The 17,742-nt window shown below is 48.9% G+C and overlaps 1 protein-coding gene across 4 annotated transcripts in view; it reads left to right on the plus strand.

The window, feature by feature from the left end:
• The window catches only part of rhea (Talin_middle and talin-RS domain-containing protein rhea), a 908,869-nt gene that overhangs the window by 61,264 nt on the left and 829,863 nt on the right, over positions 1-17,742 (plus strand). The window contains exon 1 of one of the 4 annotated variants that reach the window (XM_075891790.1): positions 45-165. The exons of the other annotated variants lie outside the window; for them this stretch is intronic. The gene's annotated coding sequence lies outside the window, so the exon portion shown is untranslated. Of the gene's footprint in view, positions 1-44; positions 166-17,742 lie in introns of those variants that run through there. 4 annotated transcript variants of the gene reach the window in all.

A 17,742-nucleotide genomic window follows, 5' to 3' on the forward strand; every position in this document is an offset into this window, starting at 1 on the left:
CGGTGCCTGCGGGGGGGCGGGCTCTGTGCGGCTCGCGAGTGGCACTTGCTGCCCCGCTCGCCAGTGCAGCTCGTACGAGGCGCGTGCGTGGACCTCTGCGCGCCATGGGCGCCCGCCGTCCTTTGCTCAGGTGCCGCCGAGCCAATCAGGTGCGCCGCCCACCGGGTAAGTGGCGCGCTGGCTTTCCTTTCTGGCTTGCATTCGCGCTATTATTCGCAGTCTCTGTTTGACCGAATTTATTTGTTGGAATACCGTAAGCGACAAAAAGAAGAAAAATGCTGGCTTCGTGGGACGACACTCACGAGTACTTTATGGGACGCACCGAGACAAGTCCACGTCGCGTTCAGCATAGTTTCTGTGACTAGCGTAATCCGTTCGGCAGATATCGTACAGCTTGTAAATCTGTCAAGTAGCTTGTGAATGCGCGTGAGATGTTTTTCTTTCTACTTGGGTTTCATTTCAAAGAATTCGATTGGCATGCGCACTCGCATCCCAGGAGTTCATACTAAAGCTAGTCGCTGATAAGGATAGCCTCGAGCAACACCTATCTGTAGTTTTGTCGTCACACTGAGCTTCCACCAGCGCAAGCAATTGGACGATGGTCCTTTCGCCAACTTGCTACGAGTGCAAATAATATTGTTCATTGATGGCGTTACGAAAAAATAACTTATTTTAAAGGATACCCAAGTTTGACAAGTCAGACAGAAAAAAAAAAAAAAATTAGCGCGTCATGTAGTCCGTGCTTGTTCAGGTATATTGCAACCCGTATGCTGGTGAAAGAGCAACCGCGCTAAACTTGGTCGCAGTTGTTCCGGGAGAGGGGCGCAGTGTAATTGCGCCGAGTGGGAAAGGCCACACCTCGTCTTCTCGTTGAATGAAGTCCCTCATTCGCAGAGCTGATCCAATCGAGTTGTGGACCTCTTCAACAGAAATGTCAGTGCGACGTAATTTTTAACCCTTTAGAGCCAGATTTTCTATTTAATGGCTCATGCAAGTCCTTCAGACGAATATATATGAGAAATGGGTGAGGTGTCGTCACATAAGTAACGGCAAGGTGCATTCTGATTCACTGCTAAAAGAACCATGCATTGCAATAGACGTAATTCGCAGATGTATCTAGCAAATAGCTGGAGAAAGAAAATGTCTACTTTCGAGCGAGTCGAGAAGTCGCGCACGCTTTTCAGATGCCGCAGACGACGGACCGAATCCGGATTTTTCGTGGGCGCGCCTAATCCGCGATTTGCAGGCGCATTTAGCTGAGTTGCAGACCGGTTTGAGACTGGATTGGATAAACCTGATCTATATATACATGTGCCTGCAGAAGCACTCGCGCGCCCCGACAGGGGCCTACGTCGTCTTCGGGGTCGCCGTTGCGGGCTCGCCTTGCGAGTGCCCTGCTGGACGGCCCAGAGCTGTTCTTCCTGGTCGTAGTTCTTCGAGTGATGCTCAATGCAGGGGATTTCCAGAGAATTTTCGCCTGTAATTTTGAAGCACAAGGAAGCATGCAATCTTCGTGATATTGCAGAGAATTTCAGGATCGGCTGAATTCTCCTCTGACGACCGACACATGGTGCGCCTTCATGTGCTGTAGTCGGTTCTGATGCATGCACCAGCAATCATGGCCTTTGAGATTTGTTTGTGATATTTACGTGGAGCGATATCTATAGTTCACCAGTGGTGTTAGACTTGAAGCCCACAATATGCAGTGTACTAACAATATACCAATAAAAGAAGCCACGCTTTTGTTGTGCGGCAGTGGAAGGGCTACTCATAATTTCAAAAGTCGCCAGTACGTGAGACACGTGTAATTGTAGTATGTGTGTGCGTGGATGGAGGCGGGAATAGGTACTGTTGAGCAGGGAACTTCGCTGAGAATGTTTGCAGGAAAAAAATCCCCGAATCAAAGAATTCCCGTGTCTCTGTGTTACAATTCACGACACTCACTCACTGAACGGAACATAGGTGGCACGTCGTTTATTCCAGGTCAGCCAGAGCTTCGGCGAACCCGAGCTCCCGCACAGCGCGAGCGTCCCGAAATTGTCGAGCCGTGGTTTTTGCTGGTGATGATATGATGATTTCAGTCTCTGATGTCATACTCTGAATGGGAATTCTCAAGCGTAGTACTGCACATCAATGAGCTCTTCGCGGCTGTCGAGATTGTTCTTGCTTCCTCGAGCTGTTTGATGCAGTCCCACATGATGTGCGTGTAATCTCCTTCCGGCAAACTTGTCGGTCGGGTATGTCTGGGGGTGCATCAGTGCCGCGGGCTCGGTAGCAATCCGGTCTGTCTCAGTAATACCGCCTCCACTTGATCCAGCCGCGGGAATGGACAAGTCCTGCGAGCAAAGTGGTAGGCCTTCGTGATGTCGTTGTAGTCCGTCATGCGGCCCTTTCTTCGAACCACGTTGGATGGTCTGTCGCCGGGGCGCAGCTAGTTAGCGCTCGCGCCACTGCGTGTGCCGTCTCGTTGTGGTTGTCATTGCGTTCCGACGCGTCGCCCGTTGCGCTGGGAAGCACTTGATTCTTTCTTTTCTGTCTTACACTTTGGCCGCATGCAATATACACTTGGCCTCTCTACATATTTGGCCTATGACGCAGTTTTGCGCCGCCTGTCTAGAGTCGCCGTGTGGCAGGCTGTGTCGGCGATGGCCACCTGTTCCGCTGTGGAATTTTTCACGCATGCTGTCGTCCTAGTTGCGCCGGTCGACGCCTCGGGGACGACCGCTGCGAAAGCGTTCTGTTGGTATTCAGCCGCGTCGACGTACCGCACGTTTGCGTCGTTAGGAAGATTAGAATAGCGTTGCGGGCTTCATATGAGTTTTAGAATAGCGTTTGCCCATCTTAGGCAAAAACTTATGGACTTTAGCCCCCCCCCCCCCCCCCTCGCTAAGCCAAATGCACGACGGAGGCTACACATAGCCTCGACACTGACGCGCTTTGCGGGCCGCATGCGCCGCTTGCAATTTCGGATTTTCTGCAGCTGGTTCGCACGCGCGAGCGGCGGCTAGTGTTATGACGCATGCGCAGTGGCAGTGACCGCACCGCATGGGGTTGCGGTGGGCGATTGCAAACGGGAGAGCATTTCGGCAGCGCGTTGAAAAAGTCACGTGACAGAAAACGCGCGTGGCGCTGTGCGCGCCGTGGTAGGCGAACGCGTCGGAACGGCGCAATGCTGTTGCGGCTAAAGTAACTAATGGCGAATTCCACTGGTAGATGCGAAGCGGCCATCGAAATCCTGGAGCGAGCACTCTGATTGCGCCAAGCCAAATCTGCGAGGGGAACTCGTGAATGCCCCGCCTGAGATCGCGCCGGAAGTTGTTTACACATCCAGTCCAAAAAAATTCCTTGACATAGCCGATTATCTTTCGGTCGAGACTTCAGCCATGCACACGGCGGGAAAGCACGTGCGGGTCGTCCTCTCTGCTGCTACTAGTGCTCTCGCTGTCGCTCAAAGCGAGAAGCAAACTAGCTGCAGCATGTCCAACAGCATCAAACAATGCCATTTTAGAAATGTAAACCATTGCAAAGGGCACCGCCTCGAAAAAGAAAAAAAAAAAAAAAACGCTCAAGGCAGCTGCAGGCAACAACGCTGGCCTACTGTGACGGAAATGACGGCAACCCATTCTCGAAGCTCTGGGGAAATTCGTCTCTGCAAGACGATGCACGCAAAACGCTCCGTCCCGGATTGAGTTGCTCCTGATCTGCCAGTGGAACATGTGAACTTGCTCCAAATCTACCAGTGGAATGCAGATTCTCGGCCGCGGAGCAAGGAGCAAGAAAACTTGCTCACGCTCCACGAGTGGAATTCGCCATCAGTTGCGTCGCGTTCTGAGCTTTTATGTGTATAAATTACGAGTGCGATAACATACTATGCATCCTTGTTATTCATATCTTAAGTGGTTTCATGCTAACTGGCTGTTGCTGTGTCAAAAGCAATGTAATCAAATATAATACTCCATTGGTATTTATATGTTTATTTGTTATTTGAGAATAAAAATGCGCTCAATGTAATAGCTAAACACAATCGATTTGCAGGAAAAATGATGTGTATGTCCAGGCAGCAAGAAAAAAACATGGGCAGCGAAGGTATGCAGGCCCGCTCACTGCTTTGTAGAGTGTTCGAACAGCCCTGTGCTGATACGCAGGATGCAGCAGGAGTTGGCGGAAGCCAAAACGACTAACCGTACATTGAATTTTCTACACTAGATAAATCTTGTCATTGTTAAGGTGCAAACTTGCAAGTTTTGACATTACTGCGCAATGCACTACATATCTGAAACAAAATGTAGCTACTAAAGCATGCAGCTCAGGGGGTAAGGTAAAGTGTGTAGCGTGGGGCAGCGCACATATTTCTCGCAATCATTTCTGCACTGGGGTCCTGCAGTTGAGGTGGCGCCACCATCTACATTAGGGGCCGCACAGTGGATGCGAAGATGCATCAATCATCAGAATCTTAATTTGGCAACAGAGGCCCTTATATGCTTTACACAAAACTGCGTGGATTGTACTTTATAAAACAGTACTACTTGAAACAAGACCCACACTGACGCTGTCTAGTTGCAGTACTTGCCCTTAATTCTTGTAACACATCACGAAGAATGCAGCATCACGAGGAATATTCACGTCAGTAAATAAATAAAACGTACTGTACCTGACCACCACTCAAAATAAGGTCCGTCCGCACATGAACACGGCAGGACACGTCCACTCTAGAGTCTCCTGCCTTCATCGCGCTATCGTCTTCGTACACTGCCGCCGACATAAGGAGCCAGTCACATGGACCAGCCACTGTGTGGTTCGCGATGGGCTGGCACGTCTCCGTCGCAGAGTGACCACGGCAGGCAACAGCAACGTGTACCACGCGACTTTTTTAACGCGCTGCCGAAGTACTCTTCCATTGTAAACCATTGTTGGTGTGCAGGTCCCTGGCCCTCGCCGCCCTTCTTCTCTTGTACTCGGAATACATGTTCTTCGGAATGGGGTCGGTTCTAATCAGTGCCGGATGTATTCGGCGAGGGGGAGCTTTGTCTGCACTTCGCTCGAGCGTCCTATTCCCAGATCCTCCTGTATATTCCTCCCAGCTTTGGTAGTTGACAGCCGCTCCAGTTGAGCGGTTTGTTGCACTTCGGCTATTTCTTCAAGCGTGTTGTGTATGCCGACTTATAAGAGGCAGGTCGCACTCGTGGACTCGAACAGGCCCAGCACCATGTTGTACGCTCTTCTGATGATGGCGATGATTTTGTTGCCTTCGTGTTGTAGTCATCTGTAGTAGGCTGCAACATACGCGACGTGGCTGATGGTGAAGGATTCTAGGAGCCTGTAGCGCCACGCTAGATTTGACCAGCTGGCCGCGCCGAAAAAGAAGCGAGCCGCGTGGATTGCGTGGCGTGAACCACGAGGAATTGCAGAAGGACTGAGCACCTGGCCTGGCTGGACGCTGCAGCGACGATGCTGCAGTGGCGACTCCACCTACTCTTGCGTTCCAAATAAAAGCTGCAACCCCGGCACAAGCTCATCGCCGCCGTCTCGCCTCACGTTCCTCAACAAGCCTGATTAGGCTTTCATGCCTGGCCTCCGGGACGTTACTCGATTGAGGAGTCTCGTCGCTTTGGCTGCCTTAGCCGTGAGATGGGTGATGGTGTTGCAATTTCTTCTGTGTTTCTTGGTGATCATGCCAAGAATCGTGATTTTACCCGTTTTGAGGATCACGTTACCGGATTTGGTTATGATTCGGAACTTTTCGTATTTGCGTTGTCTGGTCTTGCCTCTGCTGTTAGTGACACGAAGGGGCGGGGGGTGTGCTAGCAGCGCCGATTTGCGCAGTGAACATTTCAGTCCGGTGCCTTTCACCTGGTCTTCTATCGCGTCTGCGGTGGCTTGCAGCGCGCCCTCGATGTGGACTCGTTGCCACCAGTTACTCATAGCGTGATATCATCTGCGTAGATTGTGTGCTTGAAGTGTCCGATATGCGTGAGCTACTCAGCCTCTCCGATCATTACCAGGTCGAAGAGCATCGGCGAGATGACCGACCCCTCTGGTGCGCCAGTGCTCACGAGCTTCTTCTCTTGCGTCTGTAGGTCGCCTGCTCGGAGCTCGGTGGTCCTATCCATGAGGAAGTTCTTAATATATTTTGTTAGATCTTTCCCACATGTTTGGAGACATCAGACAGGATCGCCGAGCTTTGTAAAGGAGGGAGAGAGGGGAAAAATGTGCACTGCTGCACGTTATGTTTTCTGCTCCTGAAATCAGTGCTCAAACTTCAGCAGGTTCTGCACAAACTACCGCTATATCGAGTACACCGCCGCTGAATTCCTTGTGCGCAATGATTAAAGCTAGAACTTGCAGTGCATGGAATCAGCCAGCAATATGAGTCACAGATATCACAAACGTCATATAGAATGCGGCACCTGAAGTTATTTCAACTGAGGGCCAGCCCAGTTGAGAATATTGATTAGTTGACATGAAAACGAATGCTGCATATAATGCATTGTTAGAACACACAGAACCAACTAGTCATGTAATGAATTGGGAAAACGCCAGCATCATTGAAAAAGATAAAAAATGTTTTTGCGTCATTATTTGGAATCACAGACGACTGAGCACACCCGCAACCGCAACGATGAAAACTTACCCCACTTGTATGTGCAATGCTTGCGGCACTTTTATTTAAATACTGAAACAAACACTTTTGAGTTTCACTGTGAAGAGCCAAAACGTCTTGTTTTTGTTTTTTTAAGTCTTTTTACTGTGGTCGGTATTTCGTCTTCTTTTGCAATGAGCGCCAGCGGCAGAGCTCGAATCAACTGCGAATGAGCAGATTGCTGCCAGCTTATTTGGCTGCTAAATCCCGATGTGAGAAGCAGCTGTCAATTGGGCTGGACGAGGTGAGGTCACGTGACGTGTCTATATCCCTTGTTGGCTAATGGTTCTCTTAATCGGCACACGTATTGTGCGCTAATGGCCGTGCACTGCATGCAGCGATGAAAACCGTGTATATGACAGTGGTGCGCGCACCCGGGAAGCAAGAACAAGGTGATTTTATTGCGATAGCAATCATATCAACACTTTTAGCTAGATTTTGCCACCGGCGTGGACGTCCTCGTCGACGCGGGCATCGCCGTCACTCACTATATATGTATACGTATCTATATATATATATATATGAAAACACAAGAAAAAAAACTTTAAGAGGACTCTGGCACGCGGAATGGAACGTGGTACCTCTGAGTCCTGAATGCGAGGCGCTAACCACTGAGCCAGCTCAAACGGCAAGCTACCACTTACCTCTGGTGAAGGGCATTTTGGGGGTGGGGACTATCCTGTTTTCAGCATTACCAGCAAAATGGCGTGTGGCAGCGCGCGCTGTCATCTTCCACGCGTACTTTGCCCCACAGAGAGAAGGGGGATGCTTGCTCAAGTGCCCTTATCTCAGGGTAGGATCGTACGTCTTGGCTGGCCTGTGGCTTTCACCAGAACAATTCTGTTGTAGTTACTAGGCGCACAAAGGTCACTGAAATCGTTGCACAGTCTCCGTTTGCGAAAAGAGCGCGCTTTTCAGACATCACGAAGTAACAGTGGAGACGCTTATTTGCGTTCATCTGTACTTGTGAGTAGGTATCCTGCGTTATGTGTGAGAAACGCGGGGCACATTTCGATCTGCTTGCCATTCTACGCGTGACCTTCCCATTTGTTGCTATTGCGTTCATTGCTTCGCCTTTGCGGCAAAGCTGTGACTCTGTTGTGAGCTCCCAAAACAGGAAACGCAGCGGCATTGTCGGTGTGAGTAAATGAAAGCGGTACTGTTCAGCACCCATATCAGTTAGGCGGCCGCTAGAGTATAGCTAGAGTAGAGTTGCGGCCTTAGCTTAAATAAACGTCGTCGTCCCTAGATTTTAAAGCATCGGTCTTGCTCATAGCGTCCATAGAAACAAAAAATAGTCCTGCAGACACGCCCACCTCGCGTGGATATAATAGCGTGTTCCTTGCTTACGCCTGCCCCGAGAAACATGGTGGCCAGGGACGACATGACGCACAAAGTTCACACTTTAAAAGGTCAAGGGATGGGGCCCTTGGCCTAATTTCTGCTTTTAATGTAAATAATAATAATAATAATAATAATAATAATAATAATAATAAAAAGGAAAAGAAAAATATAGAAGGCTTGGTGTTCTAAAACCACCATATGATTATGATAGACGCTGTTGCGTAGGGCTCCGGAAATTTCGACCACCTTGGGTTCTTTCGCGTGCACCCAAACTAAGCACACAGGCCTACAGCATTTTCACCTCCATAGAAAATGCAGCCACCGCAGCCTGAACTCGATCCCGATGCCTTCGGTTTAGCAGTCGAGCGCTACAACCACTAGATAATACGCTCACATATTACGCCGCTTTCTCTGATTATGCTTTGTGGTTAACGTCTGCAGATACCACAGTGGTGGGTTGAATAAATTCATCATGGGTGTTAGTCGCCGGGATGGAGATGTACCAAGTGTCAACGAGGATACATCTGCGTTGAGTCGTGCTACGGCTGTCAAACACTGAAATGTATATATTCGGCAAGTCGTCCTTTATCAAGGTACAATAAATATTCAATTGCATCTGTAAAGGCACAGTTAACTTTCGTGCTATACAGATTCCTATGATGGAGGGATCAATTATGTTTTTTTCAATGAATGATTGCTGTTATACTTTTCACAATAAGTATTTCAGTTGTATATATCCAGGCTTGTGTGTAATATATTTAATCCTAATTGTTTGCTAATAGCCCAAACAAAGTTCCTAATGCATGCAATAATAACATTATTACTATTATATTATCCACTTTGCAACCCTTTCAACAATAATGTATAGTTTATGGTGTTAAGGACGTAGTATGTTGTTTAATTCTATCGTATATGTATTAGCAACATTGCCCAAAGGGCCCCCAGGCACCTGCATAAGCACGCCAATACAAGTGGTGTAAACAAAATTTTCCTTTGAAAGTAAAAAATTGTGGCCTATTATAACAGTAAACTATCTCTCATAGCTTTCTTCAGTCGTTAGTTGTATACGACTCGTGTTTTCATTCTGAGTCTTACGAACAGCACAAACTTGTTATACGAGGCATAAATGAGGCGAAAACGATCTATCGCGTAATTACCACTTATGAATGATCGCGTAAAAAATAAGAGAATGAACCATTTTCACTACGACATATTGTTTGCCGATTGTTGTTTGGCATTTCAAATTTTCTGTATGCTATAAAATCACCTGCCTGTTACTTGACGTCACGAATCTGTGAGATGTCATGGTTTGTTACAGCACATTCATAATAAATAGCACATTAACGTGCTGAACAATACCTAAATCCTTTTGATATAGCTAGAGAGCATGTCCTTCTAAATGTAATTCAAGTAGTCTAGCCGCCGATTACATAAGCAGCGGCAACTTATAGCAGCTCGCGTGATGGATTCATACATATATAACAAAATATTTTTACTTGCACCATAACGGCGGTTAGCAGTATATGCGCGTGTACATCTCTTTGAGCTCATCCTTGCTGAGAGAGGGAGAGAGAGAACTAAGCAGCGCTGCACATGTGTGCTTCTTTGCTGTCAGAGTTGTATTTTGAGGTGTAAAAGGCAATTCAAGTTGAATGGAAACTAACTAGCCCGTCTCCTAAAACTAACTGAAACTAACTGTGTGTGCGTGTGCGCACACACACACACACACACACACACACACACACACACACACACACACACACACACACACACACACACACACACACACACACACACACACACACACACACAGTGCTGCTTTCAACAGATTTACTTTGCGATTCTAAGGCTACTTACAGGGCCAAAAGTAATGATAAAATATGTGCGCATCTGTTGCACAGTAGAAAGAGATCATTACGAAACACCAAAATGGATGCCAAGAAAATCAAATTCTTGTTCGTGATAGAAGGCATGCTAATATACTTGTCACCCATATTTTCAATCTTCCCTGCTTCTATGATTTCATGTGTAAGCTGATAACGCGAGACACAACTACAACACGAATGAAGTAGTGCTTCTGTACTCAGCGGCTCACCAGAGTTCTCGGGCACCGGCCATTGGCGCAGCAGTCACCAGCACCTGTGCTGCCGTGAATTTGGCTCGGCCAGGCTCAAAAGGATGCTTTTTGTGCACGTGGGCTCAAGCTGTGAGTTCCATCAGCGGCGCAACTCTGCTACCTAAAGGTAGCATATACAGTAGCCCTAATTGGTGCAGTGGACCACTGCGCCACCTGTAGGTCCCACACATTTTCCATAGAAACTGGTTCATGCAAATCTACAAAGCGCTGGTGTAAGAGAATAGGGCCGCTCCAGGAACACTTTTAGCACATTCTCTTCTTGCTGACAGCTGTCGACATAGCAAGACGGCTTTTACACAGATGTCTTTTTTTTCTTCAACTGCTCTGATGGTTTTGCGTTAAAACGCCTGTCACCCATAGTGATGTGCCTGGTTTTATTCATTTGACATGAGACTCGGATGCACTGAGCAGTGCACTCAACTTTTACGTATGGCTTTTTGTTGCTTTCAATGCTCCGAAAGGACTGTGACACACAGTGTCATTTCTATATTGTCACGTTACTCTGGACAAGCTTGATAAAAAATGGGCTCGTTTAGTCGACTATTCAAGCAGCGGCTCAGAGAGATCGTCTTAGTCTTCTTTCACTCTTCGATCTCACCCAAGCAAACCATGTGGCAATAGTCCCCCTCTTTGAAAGCATCGACTCGATGCTCGTAAATAAAAAAAAAATGAAGGTATACACACGCAGATATAGAGAACCAAAAGAGGGAGAGTGCCACTACTCGCAGCGCAAATGAGGAAGTTTCGCCAACGCTTCCGCCAAGCGCAAAAAGAAAGGGCATAAAAACACACGAGAACACAAACAGCAGCAGCAACGCAATGTCACGGCATGTCGTAGCACGTGAAACCACAAGGGCTACTGTGTGAAGTAGGGCTTCAGCCGAAGGACATGCACGGTTTCGGGCCGAAGCTGTCGACGAGAAGACGCTGCGCCGTCCGGAAATACCTCGTAGGTAAGATCTGTGATTCGTCTAAGAACCTTGTACGGTCCAAAATAACGGCTTAGGAGTTTTTCGGATAAGCCTGGTCGCCGGACAGGGATCCACACCCACACTCGGTCCCCAGGGTGGTAGGTGACATTTCGATGGCGGAGGTTGTAACGTCGTGCGTCTGCATCTTGTTGGTGACTGGTGTTTATGCGAGCTAGCTGACGAGCTTCTTCGGCGTATTGAGTGTATTGCTCAGCATCTTGAGCAAGTTCATTGCTTTCGTCGCACGGAAGCATAGCATCGAGCATGGTTCGCACGTTGCGTCCGTAAACAAGTCGGAAAGGCGGAAATCGCGTTGTTTCTTGCGTTGCCGTATTATAAGCAAACGTGATGTATGGAAGAATCTCGTCCCAGGTTTTATGCTGTACGTCCACGTACATTGACAGCATGTCCGCTATGGTCTTGTTAAGCCTCTCTGTCAGTCCATTGGATTGCGGATGATAAGCCGTTGTTTTTCTATGACTTGTGCAGCTCAGTTTAAAAATGTCCTCCATCATTCGTGCTGTAAACGACGTCCCTCTGTCCGTAATCACGCATGACGGGGCACCATGCCGTAGGACGATTTGGTGCACGAAGAACTGCGCGACTTCAGAGGCCGTGCCACGGGGTAACGCTTTTGTTTCAGCATAACGCGCAAGATAATCTGTCGCAACTATAATCCATTTGTTCCCAGAGGACGACAAAGGGAAGGGCCCGAGAAGGTCCATTCCCACGAGGTCAAACGGTGTCCGTGGTGGTGCGATCGGCTGGAGCAGGCCCGCGGGTCTCACAGGCGTAGTCTTGCGGCGCTGGCACTCACGGCAGCCTTTCACATATCGATGTACACTAGTTGATAGTCGCGGCCAGTAATACTGTTGGCGTACTCGGGCGAGAGTTCGGGAATAGCCCAAATGTCCTGACGTGGCCTCGTCGTGGCACGCCAGGAGGATTTCATCACGCATGTCGGTAGGAACAACGAGTAGGAAGGCCTTGTCGCTACCACGGGCGTTTTTCTTGTAAAGAATGCCTCTTCTTAGGCAAAAAGAGGACAGTTCGCGAGCAATGTGTTGAGGGACCTGAGAGTTGCGGCCTTCCAGGGAATCAATGACTGGGCGTAATTCATCGTCTGCCCGCTGCTTTGACATAAATTCGGAGTCACTAACTGCTCCGAGAAAGGCATCCTCATCTTCGGAGCCCCTGACAGCGTTCCCCACAGGTGCTCGAGAAAGCGCGTCGGCGTCTTCGTGTTTGCGCCCTGACCTGTACACAATCGTAATGTCAAACTCCTGCAAACGCAAACTCCACAGTGCGAGACGGCCGGATGGATCTCTGAGATTTGCCAGCCAGCAGAGCGAGTGGTGGTCAGTCACCACTTTGAAGGGACGACCGTAGAGGTAAGGCCGAAATTTGGTCGTCGCCCACACGACAGCGAGGCATTCTTTTTCTGACGTAGAATAGTTGGTCTCAGCTCGAGAAAGAGTACGACTGGCGTAAGCTATCACATGCTCAACGCCGCCGTGTCGTTGTACAAGGACAGCGCCAAGTCCGACGTTGCTGGCATCTGTATGAATTTTTGTAGCAGCGTCCTCATCAAAATGGGCAAGAACAGGGGCTGTTTGCATTCTCTGTCGTAACTCTGTGAACGCTGTATCTTGTTCTGCGCCCCAAGTAAAGGGTACGTCATCTCGGGTGAGTCGCGTAAGAGGTTCAGCTATCTTAGAGAAGTTGGCGATAAATCGGCGATAATACGCGCACAAGCCGAGGAAACGGCGTACTGCTCTTTTATCTGATGGAACAGGGAAGGCGGCGACAGCAGCAGTTTTGTCTGGATCAGGTCGCACTCCATCTGCACTAATGACATGTCCCAGAAATTTCAGCTCTTCATAGCCGAAATGGCATTTTTGGGGTTTCAGCGTAAGTTCAGCTGTGCGAATGGCTTCCAGAACCTTTCTCAGACGCTTCAGATGTTCTTCAAAGCTCTCGGAAAAGATGACCACATCATTGAGGTAGACAAGGCAGCTTTGCCACTTCAAGCCAGCGAGAACTGTGTCCATCATCCTCTGAAAAGTGGCTGGTGCAGAACAGAGGCCGAAGGGAAGAACTCTGAATTCGTAAAGTCCGTCTGGAGTCACAAACGCGGTTTTTTCTCGGTCTCGTTCATCCACTTCAATTTGCCAATAGCCACTCTTTAAATCGATGGGCGAAAAATACTTCGCACATCGTAACCTGTCGAGGGAGTCGTCTACTCGTGGAAGCGGGTAGACGTCCTTTTTTGTGACGCTATTAAGCTTCCTGTAGTCAATACAGAATCGCAGCGTTCCGTCTTTTTTCTTTACTAGAACGACTGGCGAGGACCAAGCGCTGCTGGATGGTTGAATAATCCCGTCATCGAGCATATCTTTTACTTGTGTCTGAATAGCCTCGCGTTCTTTGGCAGAAACGCGATAAGGCTGCTGCCGGATGGGGCGGACGTCATCGTCGGTAATAATTCGATGCTTCGTGAGGTGTGTTTGACGGACTTTAGAAGAAGAGGCGAAGCAAGATCCAAACTCCCCTAAAAGGTCGTGAAGTGCAGCCTTTCTCTCGTCTGACAGCGTCGAATTAATGTCGATGTGGTCTAGAAATTCCTTATCCTCATGCGTTTCCTCGGACGCGAAGCACTCCGTGACGTCAGCAACAGGTTCTCCATAAGCTAGGGTGGTTCCACGGAAAAGATGCCGGTGCTCGTAATTGAAGTTCGTAGCTAGTATCGTTGACTGTCCGTCACGGATGCGTACAACACTTCGGGCGGCGCATACACCTTGGAGCAGCAGAAGTGATAAGTTGCTTTCAGCCACCACGTCGCCGTCTTGGAAGTCTTCACAAGTGACTTCGATGGGAACAGTTGCTCGAGGTGGCAGCGTCACACTGTCGTCAGCAACACGCAGCACAAGTCTACGGCAGTTATCGGCGTCTCAATCTGTTGCGTCTTGAGTCGAGAAGGTCACGATGCGCTGACGGAGATTTATGATGGCACCGTATTCCCGAAGGAAGTCCATGCCGATAATCAGCTGACGCGAACAGTCGGGGAGAACGAGGCAGCTGAGCACAAACATTGACGCACGAATTTTCACTCTTGCGGTACAGCGACCCAGCGGTGTTACAACGTGTCCTCCAACTGTTCGAATTCGCGTTCCATTCCACGGCGTGATCACTTTCCTGAGATCTTTCGCTAGCCTCCCGCTGATGATCGAATAGTCTGCACCAGTGTTTACCAATGCACTGACCTGAAGACCGTCAACCAGCACAGGTATGTCGAGCGACACGCGGTCGCTAAGTTCAGATGCGGATGTCGGCGTTTCTTCGGCACTGCGATTATTCTCTGACGAAATGCCTTCGGCGTTGCGTGCAAGCATCGATGGGAGGTCTTCCGCACTTTGAGTCCCAGCGACCTTGCCCCCGAAGGCCGCTGCCTTCAGTTTTCCCGACGAGGGCTCGGGGAGCGTTCCCGTGCCGTCACCCCAAAACGTGGCCCAGTGGCTGCGGGTCTCCTCGGAGATGGTGACCGCGATTGCCGTCGTGTAAAGGGTGCACGCTGTTGCGCGAGATATTCTTCGATATCCCTTGGCCTTTGACCAATTCGGGGACGAGGGGAATTGACGGAAAATCCGTGCAGTCCAAGTTGCCGGTATGGGCATTCGCGGTAAATGTGACCAGCCTCACCGCAATGATAGCAGAGGGGTCGTCTGCCTGGCGTACGCCAGAGATCGGACTTGCGCGTCGGTGTACGGCGACTATCGATGTCCAAATCTGCGTGCGCTGACTGAATCGCGACTGACGGCATCATTGTCTGGATCGGGACGTATGGCATTGTCTGGATCGGGACGTGCGGCACTGTCTGGATCGAGACGTGCGGCACTGGCTGGATCGGGACTCCTTGACCCGAAAGAGGAGTGGCAGATCGCAAGGCTTCCGCGTACGTACGACGGCGACTGTCAGTAGACACAGGAGCCGTTTCCAGATCAACCGACGTGGGCGGAAAACGATGGGCGTGCAGCACCTGCTGGACCTCGTCGCGGATGACACTGGTGATAGAACCAACATCGATTTGCCTTGTCCCGTACATCTTTTCCCTTTCTTCCCGGATGACAGATCGAATGATCTCGCGAATCCATTCGGGGCTCTTGCTCCCAGGGGTGGCGAAAATCTCGGGAGTTGAGGCAGCATTCACTTGACGGTCAAACTGGGCAGACCGTTGGTGCAGTACTCGCTTCATTGTTGCCGCTTCAGTAAGGAACTCAGCAACACTTTTGGGGGGACTACGCACCAAACCAGCAAAAAGTGGTTCCTTCACACCGCGCATGAGGTGGCGCAACTTTTTTTCTTCTGCCATAGCAGGATCCGCTCGCTTGAAAAGCCGTGTCATGTCCTCGACGTACATCGAGACGGTCTCGTTGGGCATCTGGATGCGTGATTGAAGTGCACGCTCCGCCCGTTCGCGGCGGTCGGGACTCCTGTAGGTCTCCAGGAGGCGACGCTGGAACTCGTGCCAAGATGTCAGAACATCATCCCTGTTCAAAAACCATGTCTTGGCACCGTCTTTTAGGCACGTGTACGCGTTCCGGAGCTTCGCGGCATCATCCCAGTAATTGATCGCTGCGACACGTTCGAACTCACTCAGCCAGTCGTCAACATCTTCATGCTGCGCTCCGTGAAAGGGGCTAGGCATGAGCGGGTTCTGGACGGTGCAGTAGATCGGCGTGGAAGGTGTCGGAGCTTGCATGGGATCTTGTGTCGAAGTCATAGTCGCTGCGTCAGTGGTTGGTGTCTCAGGCGGTAGGCCTCGTTGGCGGCGGCTTACTCTATGAACAGGAGTGTCCACGGGGGCAGGGCTTGTATTCCGGCTGGGTCTTGGGCATCGGGTGGATTGCGAGACGTTGTACCCAGCACCTCCACCAGTCTTGTCACGTTACTCTCGACAAACTTGATAAACGACAAACTTGATAAAAAATGGGCTCGTTTAGTCGACTACTCAAGCAGCGGCTCAGAGAGATCGTCTTAGTCTTCTTTCACTCTTCGATCTCACCCAAGCAAACCATGTGGCAATATGTGGGGTGTGCTTGCACTGTGACTTCTACTTAGTGTGTGCTTTTCACGATTTACGTGGCACTGATAATGTCCTGGCAACTGTCTTGAGCTACTCGCATAACCCGTGCATTTATTCCACTCATCTTTGCATTTTTGCCTACAGCTCATGTTTCACGTCACTGTCGGCTTGGCTTGCATAGCGTGAACCACATATGTGATTGGTACTACTGTATCGACCTTTCACACAAACAAGCATGTGAGGAATGATAACGATTCTTTGGTGGGCTGGTTGGTTCATGAACATTGTGGAGAAACACTGCTGGTGATAGAACCTATGAGAGCTTTGTATATTCTTCTTCTCGTCGTCTGCACCATTTTATCACAATGCCAGTGTAAATTTCGGGTGTCCTGGTATCAGAATTTATGTTTCAGACTGAAAGGCAGCTTTCTCAATTTTTTTCAACTTGCTGATTTAACAAAGTTATTTAAGTGTGATGGTGATTTTTGATAAACTGTGTTTAACATGTATATGTTATTGTATGCATATATAAATTGTATAAGTGTGAATGGTTTAGTCATAATTGGAAACGTTGTTATAACAAAAGAAAATCCTCATTTGGATGTTATTTTCAGTCCTTGAAAAGCGCATGACAGGCCCCTGACATTCTTTGAGTATCTTTAATTTTTCTGCTTTGAAACCTGTACGAACTTAGTGCATAGTAAACAGCACAGACTGTAAGTTTAAACAGCTTACGCTTTTAGTACCGTGACTGAAGCATCAGGCAAAGTCATATTCATTTACAAAATGAAGTGCATTTTTGGAAAATGTTAGGTGACCTAGGGGTCGCCGGGCTAAAGAAAAGCTTAGGGCTGTCGGCAGCAAAGCGCAGGGCACTCGCTGTGTTTCATCTTTTGAGTTGTTCTAAGTAAACATGCTTGTATTCATGCATAAATCAATTGTTGTACAATCATAGGTCGGCAAACGTAACTCATGGGTCGACTCTATCAGACTCTGATACAGCCTCGAGTCTGAGTGAGTCTGGCTGAGAAAAATTTTGGGCGGGTCTGGTTGAGGAAGTGCGTTCAGTGAGCCCCCAATTCCTTGCGTGGGCTCTACCCTTTTTTTTTTGCCATGGCTATCATTCTTGTGTCGGCTCACGTTTCTAGTCACAAAAACTTCAACGCATTAGCGTTCATACACCAGTTCACATATGTGAGGAAAAGGAGGTGCTGTGGCCCAGAAACTCTAGATCGAAATGCTATGCGTGAGTAATCTCAATAAAAATTTCCTTGCTCAATTGCTACCACAGGCTGTGATGATACAAGATGAAAGGCACCAAGCATAAGGGTGATTATGCGAGATAATGGGGTTAAATAGCATTGACACAATGGTTATGATACCCTAGCGGATCGAGCCATGAGTCTCAGTCAAGTGAGTAACAATTTGGTGAGTGTGAATCTGAGTGAGTTTGGTTGCAGAGAATTTTCGTGAGTCTGAGTCAAGGGTGAAACGTATTTCATGAGTGAGTCTGAATAAGCTCCTCATCTTTTGCTGATCTATGGGTACAATTGTACCATCTTAGAGA

This window comes from Rhipicephalus microplus, chromosome 4, assembly GCF_043290135.1.
Source record: "Rhipicephalus microplus isolate Deutch F79 chromosome 4, USDA_Rmic, whole genome shotgun sequence".
Classification (NCBI taxonomy): domain Eukaryota; kingdom Metazoa; phylum Arthropoda; class Arachnida; order Ixodida; family Ixodidae; genus Rhipicephalus; species Rhipicephalus microplus.